The sequence below is a fragment of the Protopterus annectens genome, chromosome 6.part0, assembly GCF_019279795.1.
Source record: "Protopterus annectens isolate FY-2018-M chromosome 6.part0, PAN1.0, whole genome shotgun sequence".
NCBI classification, from domain to species: Eukaryota; Metazoa; Chordata; order Ceratodontiformes; family Protopteridae; genus Protopterus; species Protopterus annectens.
This window is the reverse complement of record NC_056737.1, coordinates 187,112,825-187,138,469: the sequence shown is the minus strand read 5'-3', so window position 1 is coordinate 187,138,469 and position 25,645 is coordinate 187,112,825. Positions and strand designations below refer to the sequence as shown.

Below are 25,645 nucleotides of genomic sequence, written 5' to 3'. Positions count from 1 at the left end.
GAGTACTTGTAGTTCAAACGAATTCAAAGACTCCCTTTCGTAGAAACAACACCTTTTATTTGAACAAACAGTAGTAAGCGCTTTCACCCTAAGGCTTCTTCAGACTATAAAACAAATAATGACTGTCCTACCCCTTTCCCGATAGATCTGTTCACACAACGAGGCAGACAGAGGTCTGCAAGGAGGGGGAGACAGAAGCGGAAGGGATCGGGAGGGGACTACTCAGGCCCCACTTTGAAAAAGATGTGGGAGAGAGTGGATCCTCACTAGTGGTGAATCTTTCCCAAAGAATTTTGAATAGTAATGAACTACAAGTACTCAATAAAGGGTTGAGTTTTATACCGAGTACAGGTAGTGATTTGACAGATGCTATTATTGATGTTAAAACGTATGTAAGGAAAGTGCAGTTACATTTAGAATTTGGTAGTATCAGTGACGTGAATAATGGTAATGGGCATACAGATTCATTCCGACTACCTAGTACTTTTACACCAATATTACATCCTTTATTGGATACTTTCTCTAGGCTAGTAGAAAATGATGTTCATGAATATTTCAATAATGGTAACAGGCGCAGGAGAAGACAAGTTAAACATAATTTATCATTTTTACAAAGGAAAGCACTACAGGATTTGTGCCAAGATAGAACGATCACAGTTAGACCTGCTGACAAAGGAGGCCCGATTGTGTTAATGGATCGAAGTAGCTACCTTGACAATTATGAAGTTAATGTTAGAGGAAGGCAACTTCTACATTAAGATCAATATGCAAGAAGTGACCAATAAAGTATTCAGAGTCTATGATATGTTAGATGATCTGGTCAAAAGTCGTATCATTAACTTAGATTTGTTTAAATACCTTAGGGTTAATGATCCTTGTCTACCAATAATTCAAGGTTTACCTAAGATTCATAAATCAGCTACCAATCCACCCCTGCGGCCTATAGTGTCAGGTCAAGGTTGGCTTACAGAACCCTTTTCAATTTATATTATATAGAGTACTATTTACGACCTATTGTCGATGCCAGTAATGTGGTTCTTAAGGACAGTAAGCAGTTTTTACTAGATTTATATAGTTATACTAAAACTTTACATGATGATGAATTTTATTTTATGGTAAGCTTGGATGTGGTTAGTCTCTTCACCGTTATTCCAAATGATTTAGGGGTAACTATGGTACAGCGCTATTTGAATAGGAAATCACTTCTGGGTGAAGAAATGGTTGACCTGTTGGCACTATTTTTGGAAACAGTTCTGTATAACAATGTGTTTATTTTTAATGAGGATGTCTTCCTACAGGTTGATGGCGTAGCTATGGGCACTCCTTGTGCCAATAGCTACGCCAATATAGTGATGTCTGACTGGGAAGAAGAATTACTCTTTCCGCTAGCCACCTTTCAACAACATGTAGGTTTCTATAGGCGTTTCGTGGATGACCTCTTCTTGATTTGGAGAGGTGATGAAAGTAGTCTATTAGACTTTGTGGCAAATATGAATAATTTGACTGAGTTTCTGAAGTTCACACTAAATTACTCTATTTCCAACATATCATTTCTTGATGTAAACATTATAAGACTTGAGAGTGGTCTATTAAATACTTCCGTCCATAGGAAAGCATGTTTTAGGAATAGTCTTCTTCATAGACATAGTATGCACCCTAGTTTTGTTTTTAACAATGTTATTAAGGGACAATTGATGAGAGCTTCCAGGTTGAATCCTTTGGATGAAGGCTATGAATGTGAGGTACTAGAATTAAGAAAAAGATTTAAGGAAAGGTGTTATAGGGAGATAGAAGTAGATAGAGCTATTTCTGTAGTAAATGATTTAAGGACTTCAAGAGCCTGTCCCTATTTTTCTGAGAATGGGGAAATTGTATCTACTATACCCCCTAGAGAAGTAGGTGGACTGAAAGTACCATTATACTTCACAAATGACATAGATGATATCAGGAGCATTGTTATGAAGCACTGGGACATCCTATCGCTAAATGATGATATAAGCAATGTGGTGGGACGTCAACCCAAGTTCTTATATAAGAATAAGCTGAATCTAAAACGGAAGTTGTGTCATTATTCAGGTGGTATAGATGCTACGTATTTTACTCCCATATATAACACTGTCCCCTGTAATTCATGTAGACAATGTCAGTTTATAGATACTGACAATGTGTTTCAACATCCTATTACAGGTTATAATTATCATTTTAAAACTCAAACTAATTGTTGCAGTGAAAATGTAGTTTACCTTACTAGATGTGTGGAATGCACTTCATTTTATATAGGGAAAAATAATCGTCAGTTACGTGGACGCATCAGGGAGCATGTTTACCATATTAGGATGGGTTCTGAAAATAATGCTTTAGCAAAACATTGCAAGCAATATGGTCCATTGCATAGTTTTAAATTCTCTGTCATGCAAAGCATAATACCCAGTGGTAGAGGGGGTAATTTAATCAACTATACAGAGGAATGTGAGGCACATTGGATTATCCGCTGTAGAGCGGATAAACCACCAGGAATTAATGATAAAGTATGCCTACATCCCTTTTTACGCAAAAGAAGACTTTTTAAACCAAAGCATAATGCTTTGGTTTAGTTTCTTTTAATTATATAATGATTTAGTTTTAGATATTTACCATTGTATATATGTTTGTTATATGTTATTTATGAATAAGTGCTCTTTATGTTTGTAAAAACTTTTTATATATGTACATATACATTGTTTGAATATGCATTTCGCTTTAAATTCTCAATTGAGATTAATGACATCATGTACTTAATTGATTTATTGGTTTTACCATCTGCTTTATAAAGACAGGAAGTTCATGTTGTTTTATAGTCTGAAGAAGCCTTAGGGTGAAAGCGCTTACGGTGAAAGCGCTTACTACTGTTTGTTCGAATAAAAGGTGTTGTTTTTACGAATGGGAGTCTTTGAATTTGTTTTGACTTTTGGAATTGTCGTACCATTTTCATTCTGGTGCACTGCCTGTTGCTCCTGTATATGCTCTGGATTTTGCGTTTTTTATAAATATAGTCATGCAACTTCGAACAGGCAAACACACTTGCCAAAAGTTGTTTCTCTATGTGAACATACTGCGTTTCAGTTTGGGTTAGAGATCTGGGCACACAGGCATCAGGTTGACTCTCTTGAAGAATGACTGCACCAAGACCAAATTTCAAAGCAACACAGGAAAGAGTAACTGGTTTGTGGACATCACAGTGTCTGAGAGTTGGTGGACTAGCAGTGCTCTGTTTTAGGACATCACATGCTCTTTGGTGCTATTTTGATCATGGACAGGGTATGTCTTTATGTATCAGCTCTCTAAGCAGTGCTGCTAGTTGGCTTAAGCTTGGAATGAACTTGCCTAGATAGTTAACCATGGCAATAAAGTGTTGAAGGACTTGAACATTGTCTGGAGCTATATACACACACAGTGTGTGTGTGTGTGTGTGTGTGTGTGTGTGTGTGTGTGTGTGTGTGTGTGTGTGATTGAGATATATAGATATATATATATATATATATATATATATATAGATATATATATATATATATATATAGATATATATATATATATATAGATATATATATATATATATATATATATATATATATATAGAGAGATATATATATATATATATATATATATATATATATATATATATATATTTATATATATATATATATATACATATATATATATATATATATATATATATATATATATATATATATATATATATATATATATATATATACATATATATATGCATATATATATATATATATATATATATATATATATATACATGTATACATATATATATATATATATATATATATATATATATATATATATATATATATATATATATATATATATATATATATATATATATATATATATATATATATATATATATATATATATATATATATATATATATATATATATATATATGTATGTAGAGAGAGTGCATAATCGATAATATGGTATATAAAATACAGACTATAACTCTGTTGCAAGGACTTAGAAATATTGATGTCAAAATGTATTTCAACAGACTGACTACATACATTTTAAAATTAAAGTCAAACATCCATGCTGAAAATCTGATGCGAGCATACATAGTTTAAATTAGAGATTACCAAGTATATGGGGAGCTGTTTATAACAAGAACAGTGCTTTAATAATTCACTCGGGGAAACTTTAAGAAAAGAAGCTTGAGGCCAGATTTAAATGAATTCAAGTCATTGTGAAGGCAGATTCATTAGTTCCTCAGAAATGTTTGTGATACTTAGTGGAATGAATAATAAAAGATGGGAAGTAAATACAGTTAACTTAAAAGTGGAAGTAAATAATTTTACAGAAGGGCTGTAGTAACATTCTAGAGGTTTTTGTAGTCCTAGTTTTAAAAAAAAAGTGTGACGAAAAATGCATGTGCTGAGTATATCGGGTGTAATAGTGTTGTGGAAGTTCTGCGTACTTTGCTGTAGCAAAAAGGATACTTGTAAAATTGTGATTAATTTTGCAACAATGCTATGGAGACTATGGAGATGGGGAATGAAAGGTAGGGGCAAGAAATAAGAATTTGAAAAAAGTATGTGACTTAACATTTGTGGAGCTGGTTTTGTTAGTCCATTAAGAAACAGAACAGGACATCTTATTTATTTTTTTCCTTTTGGATGTAATGGTTTAGAATCATCTTTTCCTTGGGCTGAGTAAAAATAAAAAATTGTGGGAGCTGGCTAGAGTAGATCTTTTTCCCCTTTGGTAAGTATAGAAACAAAAGTTAACATTGATTAAATGCGTAGAAGTTGTAATCAAGTAGTAGGGAACTAGGAGAGTAACATTAGGATGGAGAAATGTTTGTAGTAGACGGGCAGCGTGGAGGGCGTAGGGGGTAGAGTAAGACTGAAGAATATTTGCTAAATACTCTGTTTTGAAATTTTTTTTTTACAACGTTTTTGTGTGGTTGAATTATTTGAACAAATTATTTTCTTAAAGACTTCCTTTTCTCTAAGAGCAAACATATGAAATTATTATTATGGGAGGGACTGTTTGAGTCTATCCTTGCCTTGTGCTGTGTAAGTTTACCTACATTATTTTGTTACACTTCTGCATCTAAAAAGAGAAGGAATGGATGTTTTATGAGTACAGCTTTAGGGAGAACTACATAAAAGAGCAACCATTTTTGATTAAGATATTTGTGTAACTGACATCTGATGTGCTTTCCTGCATCAAGGAAAATCATAAAAAGATCAGAAAGTGATTAATTGTCTTAGAAAAAAATTGAACAGCCATTGAATGCTTGAGCAGAGTTTGAACATGGGCACTAATATGCTAAGTTGTATGAATTATGTAAAACTGTTCAAGTCAACTAGATAATGGGAATATCACATGCTGGAGTTGAAAACAAAGTCATAATGGTGATATTGTTAAGCTGTTAATAAAATGTCAAAATGTTTAATTCCCCGGCCCTCTGTGTGCGAAGTGCGAGATTAGATAGGATGAGTTCTCTAGTCTGGCCACTTCCAGTAGTAAAATGTGATTCAAGCAGAATAATTGCTAATTCCAAAACTTGGTGTCATGGCTTTCAACTCCCTCCCCCCAGTAATGGATGGGGCAGTTCTCTCCGCACCTGTTTTGCTAATTCTAACTCGAAGTAGCTTTACCTTGAAATAGGAGAAATAATCAAAATCCTATAGCCTCGTAGTTGGTGCACATTCTTCTTACTTTAACAGTCATCAGAAGTTTAGCAGGTATCCCTGCTCAGCATCCTGTATGTAGCAGAGAAGGTACTTGGAACATATTCCTGACATTTGCTTTTAGGGTCCTCCGAATGACAGCCAGCACCTCATTCCACATCCTATGTAGCAGAGAGGGTACCTGGTGCATAATTCCATGATTTATACCCAATGTCCTCAGAAGTGCAGCAGACACCCTTGCCAGCATTCTGTATGTAGCAGAGAAGGTATTTGGCACATATTCCTGCCATTTGCTTCTAGGGTCCTCGGAACTACAGCCGGCACCTCATTCTGTATCCTGTGTAGCAGAGAAGGTACGTAGTACATAATCCCCCTCATTTACATCTAAAATCTTAAGAACTGCAGTAGACACCCCTGTTCAGTATCCTTTGTGTAGCAGAGAAGGTACTTGGTACATAAATTCTTAGGTAAGTATTAGGCTGGCTGCCCTTGCAGGCCATTTTAAGCTTAGACCGTTTCCCTTTTGGTGCTTTAACCTGTCCCATTTGGTGTTAGGTTGGCTTTGTTCATCCCATGGTTATTAATTATATATTGCCCATAGTGAGAATAAGTGGGATCATACCATAGCTAATTTGAGAGGACCCGTGATTTTTAGGAGTTGCCTTTGTTTTATGTGAACGGGGAGTGTATTCCAGAACAGTGGTAACCTCTGCAACGTTAACGTGTCCTTCCAAACCGTTCTATTGATGTTGCAGAAAAAGTTTAGATCCATAGACTGACTATTTCTGATGTCAGTTGACTTGCTGATGTGCAGTAGGTCCATCAGTATTGGCTGAGAGGATACGTTGTATGCCAGACACAGGTCACCTCTTAGCAGTCTGTAGGATTCAGAGTATAGTGAGGGGAATTATATTCTATGATTGGCCTAATGAGGGCTGAGTAAATGGGGACAATTTTATCTGTAGAGCTAGGCACAGTCCAATTGTTTATAGGTTGTACAATGTAGAAGGACTTTCTTACAACAATGGGCACTTGTTGGTCAAATGTTAGGACACTGTCTGTATAAGTTCCCAAATCCCAAACAACTAGATCATCTCTTAGGGGTATGTTGTCAATGTGGAAGTTCTCTGGAGTAGATGACTCCCTAAAAGATACAATAATGCATTTTTTTGGTGTTTAATATCAGTCCATGATTTTGGCAGGTATTTGTTGGGGCAAACCTTCCTGCAAGATGGTTAAATCATTTGGAGATTTAGTGACTGCTCCTATCATGCATTCATCTGCAAAATTGACCTGAGTCTTTAGGTAGTTGCCAAATAGGAGAGGTGCCAGTAGTGAACCCTGGAGCACCCCATTGGTGACTGGTCTCTTTATGGAGGTATCTTCCTCCGTTTTGATCTCCTGAGTCTGATCTGTGAACCAGTTGGCAATCCAGTGGCTGATAATAGGGGGTTATACCAAGTTTATTTAGCTTTTCTAAAATGCCTGAGTGGGGAACTGAGTCAAAAGCTTTGGCCAGGTCAAGGTATGCATTGTGTACCATTTTTACCTTCATTCATTGCTTTGGTGACCTTTTCAAAAAGGTCCATCAGGTTACATAAGCATGACCTGCCCTTGATGAATCCAAACTGAGACTGGCCCAGTGTTTTTTAGGTTCCCTATGTCCTTAATAATTAGTTCCTTGGTAAGTCCTTTCATAGCTTTGCATATGAGGCTGGTCAAACTTATGGGTCTGTAGTTGCCTGAGTCTATGGAAGGTCCTCTGTATTATGCAGGGGAATGACTGTTTATGTTCTCCATTTGCTTTGTACAAAATCTGCAAAGAGGCCGAGTTGAACAGTGTTAGGGGAGTGGCTAAATCAGGCTTCATGCTATTTAAGATGCATCTAGGGATATTGTCAAGACCCATTGATGCAGTATTTTTAGAGTCTTGTGCAGTAGCTGGAGGTGAACCGGTTTCAGGTGTATCTTGTGGGACAAATTGGGAGGTGTAAGTTTGCAATGAATACATCAACTAAGAGATTCTCCATATCTTCAGCCTCAGTGCAGGTAACATTGCTCACAGTCAGCTCAGCGCATTGCAGAGTTGTGCTTTTAAGATTATGAGCCTAACTAAAAAGGCCTTATGACTGTCTTTGACATGGGTAGCTGTTTTTAGCCTCAAACTTGGATTTGGTGGATTTTATTAGGCTCCTGATTGTTTGTTTGTTTTTCAGTGATGAGTGGTATTCTGAGAATTGCTTTTCTTACTTTTGGTCAGAATTCTGCATTTATTGTAAAGCTTGTTGATGTTATGTTTCCACCATGGGGCTTTGGGGTTTGCCCTGTGGTTGTTCTTATGGGGTACTCCTGTGTATGTACAGTTGCTTATGCCCCCTGTTGTAGAAAAGAGTAGCAGTCCACAAAAATTGATAGGCCAAAGAAGAGCCATAAAGATGATAGAATGGACTATTGAGGATAAGAAAGAAATTGAGTGTTGTTATTGTTATGCAAAAAGCCCAGAATTTCCAGACACAATTTATACAAAAAGATTAATAGAAATTGGAGGAAAGAAAAATACTTCCGCAAGAAAAACTGTCAGAAGCCTCATAAAATTTGGGTTCATTAATAGAACTAATTTGTGAAAAACAGTATGTAGACCAAGAAACTTTTATCTGTTTGGAAAAAGAAACATCTGAGAAAGTGCGAAAATGTAAACAACAAAATCTAGAGATTTTTGAAAAGTATAAAAAGAAATATGGACATGGGGAAGAGAGAGATTTGATGTGGTTGAATATTTATGCAAAGGCAAAAACCAAATTATAAAGAAGGAAGACCTAAAGATATTCAAAAAGAAGTACAGGCAAAGGCATCCAGATATGAAAAATTTCACAAAAAAAAAAAAAATTTAAATAACACAAAAGAGGGAATGTATAAAAGATTAGTCATGTGGAAGTTTTAAAAAATAGAAGTTGAAGTTATGGAGTGCTTGCAAAGTGAAGGATTTGGTTTAGAAGGTCTAACACGGGTTACATCATAGCATGATGGAATGAGTTCCCAAAGTAAGGACAAACATTAAGATCTGGAGGCGTCTGAAGAAGAAATGTGGACATGGGAAAGAGAGATTTAATATGGTGTAATATCTATGCAAAGGAGAAAGTAAAACTAATCAATACAAAAAGAACAGCACCAAAGATATTTGAAGAGAAATACAGGCAAAGGAATCCATACATGGAAAACTTTACAGTACAAAAAAATAAAAAGACAAAGAGGAAAAGTAGGAAAGGAGATTAGTAATAGAGAAGTTAAAGACATAGAAACTAAGGTTATGGAATAGCTGCAAAGTGAGGGATTCAGTGTATTAAATCTAATTCAGAAAGCACCACAACAGGATAGAGCAATGGACATCCAAATTAAGGGAAAAGCAGTGGAATAGGAAGCAATTGGTCAGGTGCCATATGAAGATATTTTGGAGCCTTCCACAGGAAACCAGTGTAAATGTTCACTTGGAGCTGGATAGCAAGGGAAGGAACAGGAAACTGTGGAAACTGACACAGTCAATGTTGAGGAATGATAGTCCAGTGAATTCCTATATGCCAGAGCAACGGATGACACAGGATTCAATTGAAGAGAATGTGCCACAGGAAGATGCTAAAGATCTTTTTATAGAATGCCTGCAGGAAATGGAAAACAAAAATTGTACCCAAAGTTTAGAAGAAAATGAGCTAAGAGAAGAGTTGCTTGATTTTAATAGAGATCGACATATTAAGATCAAGCAAACCCAGAAAGTCAGAAGTTTGCTGAAACAATAGAGATCCATGGGATATAACAGAAGTAAACAGGCTATATTAATGTACAGCTAAATTAATAACTGATAAAGTTCTACCACAAGAACACAGGGTAGTGAGGGAAAGAAAGGGGAGAAATCGAATGCCATCATGGAAGTATCGCATAGAAAAAAACTATAAAGCAATTGAGACGAGAAATGTCACTGTTAGAGTATAGAAGAGAGAACACATCAACAAAAATATGTAGAAAGCTAGATGTGATAAAAGCGATGCACAGTATTAGAACAGCTCTATCATGCACTATCGCAAGTAACAAACTAAAAATTTCAGCACATGCGGAAAAACTTAGAAGATACCCAGATGAATATAAAGGAAAAATAGAAAATAAGCAATTTATTGATGACCCAAAAAAGTTTTATAGAGAACTGGGAAATGAGGTAAAAGGGATTGAAAGACCACCAAAAAAAGAAGTAGTAGATATTTTGGGAAGTATTTATGAAGATCGTGTGGAACATAACACAGATGCTAAATGGATAGAAGAAGTAGAAGAAGGAGTTAGAAGTTTAAAGGTGCAGGATATGAAATGGGGTGAAGTAATAGCCAGAGAGATTGAAACAAAGTTAAGAAAAGCCTCTAAATGGAAAACCCCGGGCCCAGATGCAGTAACTAACTTCTGGTTAAAAGTATTAACATCTTAGTATGAAGATTTAGCCATGAGTAAGAACTATTTATATGCGCACTCCAAACAGACACCAGCCTGGCTAACAACAGGAAAAACAATGCTCCTACTTAAGAGTGAACCTGCCAACTACCCTAACCATTTTATACCAATAACTTGCCTTCCGGCAGTGTATAAACTATACACTGGAATTGATAATGACAGAGTTTATAGTCCTTTAGAAGAAAACTCAATTATGACGATGGAACAAAAGGGCAATAAAAAGTTATCATTTGTTGTTAAAGTTGTTAAGTAAAGTCATAGTGGAGAACTGTAAAAAGGGGAAGAATCTAAGTAAGGTATGGCTTGACTACAAAAATGCATTTGATGGTGTCCCACATTCATGTTTGAGTGCTTAAAAATGTGTAAGATACACCCTACACTGATCGACTACGTTATAGTGACTATGAAACAGTGGCAGACCACTTTGCAATTAAACCATGATAAAGGACAAATTATTATCTCGGGGATAAAAATTCAAAGGGGGATATTCCAGGGTGACTCTTTGTCACCTCTGCCCTTCTGTCTTCCCCTTAGCCTATTAGGCTGTCTAGCTTAGGCCATGGCTATAATTTGGCTCATAGAAAACAGCAAAGTGTAAAGACTTCTCATCTTCTCTTTGTCTGATTTGAAACTGTATAGCTCATCAAATGAGGGACTGAAAGCACAACTGCAAGTTGTCAAAACTTTTTCAGATGATATAAGAATGTCATTTGTTTTTGATAAATGAGCAAAAGCAACATTTAAAGCAAGAAAGAAGAATGTGATATAAAAGAACTTGAGCAAGAGGAAATGTATAAATATTTGGGAAGTGATGAAGGATCAACAATCAAACCTGAACAAATGCGAATAAAACTTAGTAAGGTATGCTTTAGAAGACTTAAATTAATCCTGAAAACAGCATTGACATCTAGGAACAAAATTCAAGCTATAAACCAAATTGTTATTCCTGTCCTAACTTAGTTTTAGAGTGACTGGCTCCAAAACATGTTGGATAGACTAGACAGGAAAACAAGAAGGATGCTTCATGCTCGCCAAATGATTTATAAAAAATAGTGCATACCAAGACTATATATTCACCGTTCCGAAGGAGGGATGGGCCTCCTTGAAATTGATTATATGTATAAATCTGCAATCCTAGGACTGTACACATCTGCTGACCTCACAAGATCCAAACATGGTGAAAGTTTTGAAGCATGAGGAGAATGTCTAAGATGACATCTGTGTTAATCTAGCAGAAGCATATCTGTGTCCAAGCAGGTATGGAAATCAAACCAGAAATAGATAAAAATCAGGCAGCAACTGAATGTGCCAAAAAACAAAAAGTATATAAGGTGAAGAACCAGATGAGAAGGCAAGAAATATGGAAAATACATAAATATAGTTGCAAGTATAGAGAGCTTCTGGAAGAACCTAATGTTGATAAGGATTGAGCGCAGGAATGGTTAAGGAGAGGCAAATTCAAATTAAGAGATGAGAGGTTAATATTGACGGCCTAAGATAGTGTGCTACATACATGTTGGTTTACAAAGTGCATTGAACATGTGGGAGAAACGGACAAATGTAGGTTTTGTAAAACAGAATTGAAAACAGTTGCACACCTTGTTGCTGGTTGTGATGTACTAATGGCAGACTATACTGAAAAGGCATAATTATGTGGCAAGACTGTTGCACTGGGGATTGTACAAACATTATGGTATTGAAGTGGCCGAAAAACACTGGAAACATGAGCCGCAAAGCATCATAGAAAATAATGAAGTCTACATCACGTGGGAATCTCCTATTACCAACAGTTCAAAAGATAGATGCTAGAAAACTGGCTATAGTGGTCCATGAAAAGAAGACAAAAGTAGCATTGATCATTGAAATCACCACATCCAGTGACTACAATGTCTTGCGTACAGAGAGGAACAAAGTCATAAAATATCAGGATGGGCTGGCAGAAACGAGAGCAATATGCAAGAAAGATACCCAGACAGTTCCAATAGTAATAGGAGCAATGGGTCTTATGAAAAAGAATCAACAATCGTATTTAGATATTTTATCAGTACATGTAACCCTGTACAAATTGCAGAAGGAGTCATTACTGGGCACATTACAGGTGCTGCGAAGATCACTTCTGGCTGACTTCAAAGACTGAAACAATACTAATTACATGAACTTTAATCGTCCTTTGACTTGGGAATGGGGTCCATTCCTGTCATGGTATTAGAAACCCAAAAGACTTGGAGAATTTAAAAAAAATGTTTGTGCTGGTATAGTGTGATGGTGTACATTTCTGCATATTCAGTGGAGTTAAACTAACAAGCTTCAAATCCCCACCAAAATCCAATTATCACTTAGGAGTAGGTAGTTTGTCTTGTAGAAAACTTTCTAAAAGTACCTTGGATGGAAGGGGTTCCTGGTTTAAATTTTATATTAAAGGAGAATGCTTTATGGTCAGACCTAAGAAGTGATAAAAATCCACAAAGAAAGGTGCAAGATGCCCCATTATTAGTAAGGACAAGATCCAACATGGTATTCCCATTAGTGTGAACTCTGACTAATTGTGCTGACAAAGTCCAGGAATTTATGTGCTTGTGCTCATAATCATAAGGTAACATAATCTTCTCATTTTCACCCAAGCTCCTGGACACTGCAGTAGGTTCCTCACTCAGCATACTGTATGTAGCAGAGAAGGTATCTGGTACATTAACATCTAAGATCCTGGGACCAGCAGTAGGTTTCCAGCTCGTTATCCTGTGTAGCAGAGAAGGTGCATGCTGCATAAGCCCATCATTTACACCTAAGTTCCTGGGAACTGTAGTAGGTACCCCACTCCGCATTCTGTATGCAGTAGGGAATGTACCTGGTACATATTCCTGTGTTTCGCTCCTGTGGTCCTCAGAACTGTAGTAGACACCTTGTTCAGCATCCTGTGTAGCAGAGAGAGTGCATTGATTGTCAGGTTTTATATCACATTCTGCTAATCCTGTTATTACGCTTGCTTCTTTCTAGTTATTTGAGCTCATCAGATGAAACACACTGGCACTAAACTCTGTGAAATGGAAAAGACTGTAGGAAATAAGAATTTTGGCAGTTTTAATTTTTTTAAGTTTGCAGCAGGTATGAAAATTATCAGGTGGCTGAAGAAATTGGTATCTGTAAAAAAAAAAAAAAAAATTGGTAGGAAGCATAATAAAAAATATGTGACTTTGAAGTCATAACAGGGCAAAATTAATTTAAAATTATTAGATGTGCATTGTACATCTACCACTGGACCCCCTGGCTACAACATTCTGCTTTCCTTTTCAACTTGCAAAAGGCATGCAAAGTAGCAAATACAACTTAACTCTGCTGTATGTCTTTATTGTTATTTAGCAACTGATCTTGCAGTCTCTGTTAAATTACTTGTAAGCAAGGCTTCCATCTTCTCCTCAGTTAATTATTTGTAAAAGCAAATGCATCTGTCCAGGCTAAAGAAACGTTCTTGACTGCCCCGACCCCACTTTAATAGTTTATCTATTGTTAGCTGATTCAAGTTGGGCTAGGGATGACTTTGTATGTCTTCAACTAATAACAAAGCATTTTTGCTCTAATTAATGTACATGGTTTTAAATGGGTCTCTTTATCATTACTTGTGATGAAGTTGCCTGTGTAGACTGATTGCCTCCTGCTACTGTGATTGTTTGTGTGTCAGCTTTGCTGCCCTCCCACTTCCAATTCCCAGCCCCCCTGTGGACACTTAGTTATTCTCTCTTAACTCCTCCCACAATTTAGTACATATTACCCACCCCTAAAGACATCTATGTAAACAGACGGTGCAGCGGTTAGTGTTGTTGCGTCACAGCAAGAGGTTCTTAGCTGGGGCACCTTCTGTGCGGAGTCTGCATGTTCTCCCCGTGTTGAAGTAGGTTTCCTCCCACATTTCAGAGATGTGTCTGGAGCATTTCTCCTCGTGCCTCTGCTGAAAATGAGCTCTGTCCTGGTCGGATTTTCCCAGTAAACAGATGTTAAGTAAATAAATAAAATATACAGTAAAAGCTCTCTTCCAATTTTTATCTTCTGTCAATTCCTGCTGCAGCCCGTTCAACAGAGTTAAAACTTTCTTTACTGACATTCTCAACCCACTTTTTTTTCCATACACACTTCTGCCTTTCAACACCTTTATCCATCCACTCACACACTCGTGTAAATTAGGGTCTATATTATTTGATTGAAAGCTTAGGTTGTCGAATGCTTAATGATCAACACCTAAGCGTTGAAGTTTCAAAATTGCAAACGGCCATATAAGCAAATTCTTTCTTCGGGAAAGAATTCGCTAAGCCGTCCGGAAATCAAATTAACTTTTCAACCTAAATATAGTGGGGGGATGTGCCCCCCCATGCCTCCTAACAAAATATACCAACTCTGAGATCGCTCTACATTGGGGAAAGGGCAAATCCCTGAAAACGGCCAAGCGAATGCTTTCCTGAGGAAAGAATTTGTTTATATGGCCATTCGCGATTTTGAAACTTCGACGCTTAGGTGTCGATTTATTGAGCATTCGACAACCTAAGCTGTCGAGGAAATAATATAGACCCGTAAATTATAATGTAGACCTCAAGATACACACACACACACACACACACACACACACACACACACACACACACACACACACCAATACCACAAAAGCACTGTTTTAGATATTCATACAACTGCTTATAGCTACTACTTTGGACTGCTATCCTTCTCATCAATACATAATTTTGGTCTCCTCCCTCATCTCTACACTGCTCACTTTTTCACCTCGCCCTGCCAACAAAGTCATACCATACAGCTTTCTGCACACAACCTAACCACTCTCCACTACCTTAACTGTCAGTATACCACCCTGCAAACATCTCCTCACCCTTTACAACACCTTTTCCTCTCAATTTCTCATAATACTCCTTTCATTAATATACCACATAGCCATCATCTTAGCAAATCTCTACCTTCTTCAACCCACCATGCAAACTTCACCATCATAACTCACAATAGCAGTAAGTCACTTGCTACTGTTTTGTACACAAAACTAGCTCAGTTCACTAACTACCATAATATTCCCACATCCTATCCCAGCTCCATCACATACATACATTGCATCACAAAACCCCTTTTTCTCTCCCTATCTGTCCTTCTCTGTGCTCAGATCTGTTCTCGTATGAATATATTAAAGTTAAGAGTAGCACTAGCTCTGGACCCACACATCCATTACCCACAATGGCCAACCCATTACTTTTCAATGCTCCCAACAAGTAATGAATCTAACCTAATTCTTTTCAGCATTAACCTCAGAAGCATCTGTAACAAAATTCATATCCTCCATGCATGTCTAGATTTTTATTCCCCATACATTCTAATCACCACTGAAACTTGGCTAAAACAAGAATTAACTGAAAATGAAATTATTTCTCTAGGTTTTAACATCTTCAAAATGGATAGAAAACTTGAGTGGATGGCATTGCTGTTATTTATAAAAACAACTTGGAAATAACTCCAGCCCATCTAAATATCCTAAAATGTAATAATGCTAAACTTCTGATTGCATACCTCAAAATCAACCAAAAGAAATCAGTATGCATCTCAGTAGTATACATCCTACCAGGCAATAACATTACCACAGCCAAAAGTATCCTACACTGGATATCTGACAACATCCCCCAGGACACCTTTGTCTTAGATTACCTGAATATAGACTGGCAATCCATACATAGCAGCAAACCCAAGGACTCTCTTCACATTTTGGTTTTACCCAACTAATAAGTTGCAACACCAGAATCAACAAAAGCATTAACAGGCAGTCCACGCTGGACTGAAAAAATATTGACAACCCCCTCGTAACATAAAATCCTCTGGTTGCTTACCAGATACTAAATTTGACCACCTCCCAACCTATGTAATCAGACAAAAACATGGTTCACCCAAACAAATCTATAAACAAGCATGCAATTTAACCAAATTTGACAGACGCATTTGTTACATCCCTGTCTCACAACAACTGGAATGTATTAAGAGTAATGCCCCTAGATGAAGCAGTTACTCGCTTCACTTGCACCTTCCTAAAAATACGAAATGATTTGACACAAGTTAGGACAGTGCAGGTAAAAACTAGCACAGCACCATGGCTGACGAAAGAAACCAAGCAGCTTATTCTACAAAGAGATAAAGCATGGAAAGAATAGTGCAAGAATAAAACACAATATGCCTACCAAAATTTTGGATAGCTCAGAAACTGTACCAAGATTCTTGTTAAATCATAATGTAGTAATCTACAGCAAAAGCACCAAACAAACCCCAAGTGTTTTTGCTCCCCTGAAAATAACTATTACACACTAGCCATACCAGTACACCCTGTCCTTCTACTTCAAACAACAGAGAGTCTGTTGCCACTCAGTTAAGCACTCTTTTTATCCAGTCATTTCTATCACTTATCAATTACCACCTCAGTTCACCTCTCCAACTTCCATCTATTCCCTAAAGCACCACTCTGTTTTAGTTTTCAGCCCATTTCAACATCAACCATAAAAAAATACTAGCCAAATTAAAAGAAACGGTAAAAAAAAAAATGATTAGCCAAATTAAAAGCAACAACCATAGCTGCTGATAACCTTCCCATTGAGTTCCTCAAAATAGGTGCAGAAGCAGTATGCTTTCCTGTCTCTATTCTGATTGTCCAGTCAGTAACTGAAAACCATGTCCTATCCATTTGAAAAAAATCCATTATACCCCTTCATAAAAGAGGCACTTCAACAGAGTTACCAAACTATAGACCTGTTGCTGTCCTTTCATCCCTCTCTAAAATCTTCAAGACTTTCGAGGATTTTTGATTTATTCACTCTCAACTTATAAAACATGTAATCAAACAAAACCTCCTCTTCAACGCCCAGCACGGTTTCAGGCCCATCCACAGTACTACTACTGCTCTCCTCAACTTTACCAACATAGTAAACCAATACAGAAATGAGGGCAGTCTTGTTTCTTCACTTTCCCTTGACCTTTCCAAAGCATTTGACACAGTATCCCATCAAAAGCTTCTTTCTGAAGTTGCAATTCTAGGTCACATTTACCCCTCCCTCTCCTGGTTTCACAGTTATTTATGCAGTTGTCAGCAGGCCAATAAGTCCTAAGATGATTACCAAGCCACAGCAATGGGGTAATCGCATACCTCTCAAGTGTACCTCCTTACGAGGAATGTACCTCATTTGGGATCTTAAAAAGTTCATGTTCCTCAAAGTTCCACATTGAAAGGTTCTAGCACATATTCTTTGTTCGGAATTTGTTAACCAATATCCATGGAAAATAGAAATAAATCATATTCATTTAATTAAAATATCTTTTTTATAAGTAAAACCAGCATATTTTAACCATCCTATGACCCTCCTAGTTGAAGTTGTCAGTAAGCCATTAGTACCACATTATAAAGGCTGGTGTTCCTCATTTCGGGTATGTAAGGTTGAGAGCTATGGGTAATCGGAATATAGAACACGTTGCCCGCAGTGTAAGAAAGAATATTTTTATTGTTAAACGGTTTCATCCACTCAGAGACTTTTCATCAGAACAAATCAAACAAATTAATTACACATTTTATAACAGCAGCTACAACCTTATTAGTTGCATTACCTTAATAATCATTATACCATTTCCTCCCACATAAACAAACATATCACAATAGCTAATGAAGTATTAATATTAAAACCACGTTGTAAAAATTAACACTCTAAAATGCTAAAACTTTTATATATGTAATACCTATATGTGATAGTATGTAAAGTGCAACAGGTCAAAAAGTCAAATTGAAAACTATATATAAACAAATTAATTCATAATTCTAGTAATAAAATAATTTCTGAATGAATGCCTGATAGCACTATATATGTTCAAATAGTTTAATTAAATATATTTCAAGATATGTAAATATCAAAATGGCTTAAGGGAACAAAGAAACAGGAATTTTTCAAAGATTGACTGATCTTAATTTTAAAACCAGGGCTATGGAAACATAGTCATTCAACCCTGGAAAATTAGTGGCATTAAGTTTTAACTGCCACAATAACTCGTATGATATTATATTATAATTTCCCATTGTCCACCTGTTGGGTCACAGTTCACCTGTTCTAAAACAAAAAAAAAATGAACTCTTCCTGCATTTCAGAGAATGTTTGTATAAGGCATTAGTTTCCACTTTGTTCTTGATATAGTTTAAATGCTTATAATTTCTTCTCCTCTGAACTCTTTCAGTTTTGCCTACATAAGATGATAAACCTGTCTTACAAGATGCCAAATATACAACCCCCCCCTTAAGCAGTTAAAATATTTTTAACTTTTCAACACTACGTCTAGCAATAGGAAGACTTGTTGTGCCACTCTTAGATACAAAGGGACACTGTTTGCACATTACACATTTATAAGTGCCCTTGGGTTTGTTATATTCTTAATAAACTTTTATTTTGTTATCTTTCTCTAAAATCTCCTTATGTCCTCTGTTATGAGTAAATGTAAGTGGTCCAGAAAATACTTCCGAACTATTGGTCATTTTCAAAAACATCTGCAAATGTCTAAATGTAATAATCTGTATTTCTTTCAAATCATAATTATATCTTATATTAAAGGATCTTGTATAAGTCACATTTTTATCATTATGTGTATTCACATTCTTATCAACTATATTCTCATCACTTTTCCCTGGTAGTGGAACATATTTTTCACCCTATCCATGTTTTACCTCATCTGTAACCTTTCTCACTAGGTTTAAAGAGTAACCCCTCAAAAGAAGAAAGTATTTAATTTTTACATTTTCATTCAGGAAGTCTTCATGTAAGGAGGTAATCCTAGCTGCTTGTACTAATTGTCCCTTAATTATATTCCCTTCTGATGGAGTGGATGTTCCATAATTTAGATATAAATTTTCCATTAATTACATCCTTTTGAATAATCACATCTAGATAACTGATTTCATTCACACTACAGTTAATGGTAAATAAAAAAAAAAAAAAACAAATTAATAGTACCGTTAAGATATTAGAAAAGGCCACCCAACTTCTTTTCAGAATCATTCCATATAAGAAAAATGCCATCCAGAAATCATACACGTGATGTGAAGGAACTATATCTAGACTTAACATATTATCATTCCCAGAAGCACAAAACCATGTTAGCATATATGTAGAGGTGCATACTGAGCCCACATCATCACCATTCATTTGTTTATAAAATTCTCCTTCAAAATAAAGAAAATTATTTGTAAGTACCAGTTCCATGCACTCAACAAGTATTTTTAAATCACTAGCCTTCAGAAATTCACATTCAAGTAAAACCTTTCAAACTATTGCAACACAAGATCATGGGGAATAACCGGGAGTAAATCAGCAATATCAATAGTAGGTAAAAATTATGTTGCCTGATATAAATCATGTCATTTTTGTCAAAAAATCCAATGAATAGATGAGAATATGTTTATTATCATGTGTAAATAGTTTAAACATCTTGTTGATATAAACAGCAAGGGTATATGTTTTTGAACCAGCTGCTGCAATGATACATCTCAAATGGGGATTATTAATAGCTTTATGGACTTTGGGAATTCTAAAAAAATCAAAGTGTTGTTAATTACTCCTTGCATAAGATTGTCATATAAAATATGATCTGATTTCTTATATACAACATTGACGTCATTCACCCAATAAAAATATTCTTTCTTAACATTGTGGGCAATGTGCTCTATATTCTAGTTACCCCATTGTCGTGGCTTGGTAATCATCTATGGAGCTATTGTTTTGATTTACTGGTTATTGTTACCTCCTGGTTTGACCACAGTATTACTTGGTTAATTGTCAGCAGGCGACTAAATGGCAACAAAACCTTTCAGCATTTTAGCCAATCTCTGTTGGTGTTCCCAAGGGTCAGTACTCAACCCCCTTATATTTAATATTTTCATAATAAACTTCATACCACTTCAACATTTGCCACTCTCGTACAGTACGCCTACAATTCAACCCTTATCTGCTCTGCCTCATCCATAAAAAAAAAAAAAAAAAAGACCATATGAAATCATTCAAAAATTTTTCACTGGTATTGAAGTATGGCTAAAAAGATTATGCTATTTACTCCAAAACAATACTTTAACCAGAAATACACATTTCATATTACCTGAAGAAATAACACAATAATAGAAACCATAAGCCATACTAAACTACTTGGAGTCATAACAGATGACAAACTCAGATTTGATCACTACATGTTCCAAGAAAATTCACCAAAAAAAACTGCTCCCTCTATAGAGCCAAACACTACCTTACAGATTAAGCAAGGATTACCTTAGCAGCAACATACCTCCTTTCTGTATTCCTCTATTCTTACAAATATCAGCACTATGTATAAAATTAAACTAGCCTCATGCTACTACAAAATAGGTAAATTTGCAACCAAACAACCTTATAAAATACACCACTGCCTCGCATTAAAACAATTAAACTGGCTTAAACTCTCAAGTCAGTTGATATACTTGCAACTAATCATTGTTCGCAACCTATTGTACTGTCCAGACAGATGCCTAGCATTAAAAAATACTCTGCTCTACTCTATTGTACTATTCACCCAGAAGAGACCTTCAGTGCAGCAGTAAACTCTTATGATGTATCAGTACGACATTCAACACTGCTGGAGACTCTCTCTCTCTACTCCTCATTGAAGAATAGTTTCAAAACTTTGTTTAAACACCTATGCTAAAGATGTTCTTCCTGCTCACCTGGGAGTAGCTTTACTCAGAGTACTTTTCTCCAACTCTTACAGCCATTTTGCTCCCCTGTCTTTTGTACCTTATCACTCCTCATACTACACTAATTTCCTAAACTCTTACTCTTCCTTCTCTCACACCCCACCACTAACTACCATTCCTCCTCTGTCCATTTATCTTCCTGCTCATCATAATATCTCATTTCATGTCTTTTATCATCAATTTTTAAGCTGTATTACTACCCGTCTGTAAATTATTACTAACCTGAAAAGCACCCCAGTTTGATCTTTTCTTTGCAGCCATCATACTATAAATACATTAATTGTCATTGAATTTTATTTTTCTATTCAGTAATTAGCTAATTTATGTCAATTTCTCTTTTTTGTGTTAAAATGGTATGTTCATGTAAGGAATATTTAAAAATCATGTAAATAAGCTCGTGTTTAGATGTTTTTACCTTGCAATTATAAATGTGCATCGTGTATAACTTAAATGTGTAGCTTTTCTACCTGGGTCTCCTCTGAAAATGGGTTTTACCCATCTTGATTTTTCTGGTCAATAAAGAGAAGGAAAGTATTGGGTCAGGGAGTTCCTGAAAGGTGGGAAATTGAAAATAAGGTTGAGAAGATTGTTGAAAAAATCCTTCCAGCACTGAATTTATTCCTTGAAGATGTTCATTGGCATATCCAGCTAGATGAAGTTAACAGACTACTTTGTTGGTAAAATATATTAAGGTTGTTAAGGGTGTTTTTACTTAACAATCCATAGGATAACAATCAAATGGGACTACAGTCTGTATTTGTAGCTCCCTCTTGTGGTTCTTTTGAAAGGCATTTGACAAAACACATGAGCAGCTGCAGCTGAGTAAAAGCATGAAGTTCTAGATCTTCTTAGCCAGCCTGAGACTCTTCATACCAGTAGTGTCTTCATCTGTAACAGAAGCCAAGGCTGAACTTAAAACAGTTGGAGTAATAACACAAAATATAAATATGGTGAGTTATAAGTAGAAGATTGCCACTTTCCTAAATGTAGTTATGTATCTTTTATGACAAATTGGGTGCAGAAATATTTGTTGTGCAAGTGACCAATGTAGTCAGTTAAGTGACACAAGCCTATGGGGTGCAGCTCCACATTTAGCTTTGTGGCTTTAATGCCATTATAACTGTACAGATCTGTTTCTCTTTTTTATCACTCCTCATTATTGTTCTAATTAATTTGGTTTTGTAAATTTGGTTAAAAGTGCATCTTGCTGTGGTATTTTACCATAACTAGTGTGGAAATAATTGATTTTAGAAGTTATAGTTTTAAGCTAAGGAAATATGACATACAAATTATGCTAAAGTTAAACAAATAAACCTCTTGTTTTGCACCAGATACAAATAGATTCCACACTTCTTTTGGAAGAGTTCAAATACTAGCCTAATAGTTAAGATGGTGCAAAGTTTTATGTGCCTTCAAGAAATAGTTTGTCTGAAGGCAGATATCTTTAAGATGTGGGTTATGGCTTGGATTCAGAATACATATCGTAAACTAGATGCCACATATAAAGGGAGAGTTCATGCAATAATAAAGGGTCTTTGTTTAATGTGTGTAGTAAATCATCTCCCTGGTACGTAAGGGAGAATAATACAACTGTGCAGTATTCTGAGACTGGTCATGTTGGTGGTTTTTATATGCAAAATATACTAATTATTATAATTTCTTAAAGCAGCTGTAGGACTGCAGACTTTAAAAAAATACCAGTGATACAGGATGGAGGTTGGAATGTTGCTTTAGATCCTGAGAACAAGAAATAAAAATGCATTGAGATACTACTTGCTATGTAGTATTTTATTTAAAAAAAAAAAAGTCATTGGCAAATAATACTATATTTACAGGTGCATAATAAACTCATAAGAGAAAGAAAATTACCCATCATAGTGATTAATTTTTTTGTAGGATACATTTATTTTTACTTCATTTGCCTTCACTTAATTTAATTCAGATCGATACACTCTGTACTTTACAGACTTCACAGCTCTAGTATTAAAATTAGATTGTACATCTAACATCCGTCACTATAATTAGAAAATGTTAATAATGACTTTTCTTGTTGGTTCCTCAGTTCAGTTTTTTTGACTGAAGTAAGTTGCATCTAATAATGCTGTGCGGCTAATCATTGTTTTACTTAAGAGAATGCTGTTTTTGCAGTATCGTTAATTAATCAAATTGCCTGTATCTAATAGGCAATTAAACATTAGGTAGAAGTTTGTTGAATAATAGTTGGAAGTACTAACTACACAAATTGAATTATCCCATATACAGATTAAAACACATCGGTGCATTAGGACAAAGAGTTTGTGAAAAGCTGACAAAGTGTAATGGAACAACTATAATGTTTGTTATATGTGTGTACTTGGTACTTATGCTGATAAAACTTTATAGCCTAGTAGTGAAACAAGTGCAATTTTAAAAATGTGTCCATGAGATTCTCATAGATCTAGGGGAAGTTTCTCAAGACCATATTGTGTAGTCTTGTGTAACAATATATCTGTAGAAAGAGACCTTGAAAGATATGTGATTAAAATGTCTCTCTCCACACACTGTTGATTTGACCTGTGTTCCTTTTCAGTTTTGATGCAAGTGGTGTTATTAAATAAAGACAAATTACCCATGTATGACCAGATAACCAAATTATTTTATTAGATTTTTAGTAACAAATCAGCACCTTACTTAATCTGTATGTTGTATTAATTTTGATAACACATTGGAATATAACCCTTCAGAAATGGCAAGGATTACTCTGATTAAAAAAATAAATAAGTAAATTTGGTGATTCCTCAGCAGACAGATATTCTTTCTGAAGAAATGTCAATGCACTGAAGTCTGGAGCTACATGAAAAAGCCATCTGTAACAAAAACAAAAGGAAAATGAAAGTGCTTGCCGAGTATTTGCATATAGTAAGCCACCTTTTTTAAATAGTGTGAGACAGAGAAACAAGGACTTCAGGTTACCCAAGCATCTGTGCTTCATTGCACCTGATTAAAACAAGTTCTATAGAATATTGACTATGTATTGTAAAAAAAAATTTAAATTAATACAAGCCATAGTTAAATTCATGTTCCCCCTTATTACTATGCATTTTGTCTTAGATGTTGTGTGACAGATGCAACTAAGTTGCTTTAGTTTTCAGTAATGGGGAATTGAGAGGGGTAAAATAAATTGGGTGGTACATGACGTTTTAATAGCCTGTGTTTCAGCAAATAAAAGTCTTTGATCTACTTGACTACAATAAGTAGTACTAGTACCACAAATAGCTCTGAAAGGAAATAATTTTCTAGGTCCTTATATTAGTGTTATTCAAAATATTACGTAGATATAAATTACATGTTATAACCATAAATGTAGAAGTGAGGGGAAAGATGTGCAAATGTTTGGGTACTGTATTTCTAGTTGTGGCAGAACTCTCATTAGAACACATTGTAAAGGAATTCATCATGCCTGACATTGTATTTCACAGACTTTGTTTAGTGTATAAATTTGAGGGTTTTTTTTTTGTTAATATACATACATTATGGAATGAGTTTGGTTGTTTTAAACCCCTTATTAGGGCAACGTGAAAGTTCTTTTATTGGATTTACCTTAGCATTTCACAGAATTTGTGACTTAGGATATGAATGCGCACTAATTATGGAATATTCAAGGCCATGAGCAGCATTTAAACATTGTAGGCTGGATCCAAATAAATTCAGCTAGATTATCCACGTATGGGATTTACTTCAGCTGTCATACTGGTTAGTGTTGTTGTTACTATAGTTACCCATTTGACATTTTTAGATGCATATATCTTTCTCTTTCCTAGGTGGATCAGGTCCCTCAGTACGTATTTCCTGATCAAGAAATGTATCACAGTGAGACAATTCTAGAAATCTCACAAAAATAAATATGCACCATGCTGTACACACAAAGCAGCCACAGCTTAGAAAGAAAGTCAGTTAACTCTGGTTCATTGCATACTAGGGGAGAGCCTCTACACCTCCTTTCATGTGGAGCTACCCACACTTACACGTTTTTAGGCAGAGGTCTTTATTGTACAGAAAAAGACAATGGAACCTTCAGGATTGCATGGTAGCCACATAAATGCCTTTAAACACTGCTTTAAGGGGGAAAGCTTATTTTTTTCATGTTCTGTGACAGGTATTCATTATTTCACTCATCATTCCTTTCACATTAGTCACGTGCATTTATCAGATTTGTAGTTTAAGGATTTTGAAGTGACAGTCTGACATCCAACTTTTGGAATACATATGTATTTTAAGGAGTATGTTATATCCTAGTATGTCCAACTTTTGGAAAATGCTGGATGACAAACAGTGCATACTTCCTGGCACAGCCAGCCTTTGCAAGTACCTTTGGATGGTGAGTAGCACACCCACCCTTTCCAAGTGCAGGTGTATGGCAAGCAGCACAATCCGCCTTTGCTAATCCCTGTGGATGGTGATTAGTATGCACCTCCTCACATGCCTAACCTTTGCATGCCCACATGGATGACAGACAGTACATATTTCCTCATACATCTGACCTTTGCAAGTCCCACATGCCTGACAAGCAGCATACATTTCCTTGCAAGCCTACTATTTTGCATGCCCAGCCTTTGCATACTTGCCTGGATGACTAGCAATATCTACTTCATCACTCATCTAACCTTTGTTGTAGTTACTTCTGACAAATAAGTTG

At 35.7% G+C, this 25,645-nt stretch overlaps 1 protein-coding gene across 1 annotated transcript in view; it reads left to right on the top strand.

The window, feature by feature from the left end:
- TMED8 (transmembrane p24 trafficking protein family member 8) overlaps nucleotides 1–25,645 on the top strand; it is a 526,133-nt gene that overhangs the window by 22,178 nt on the left and 478,310 nt on the right. The gene's annotated exons all lie outside the window — the stretch shown is intronic.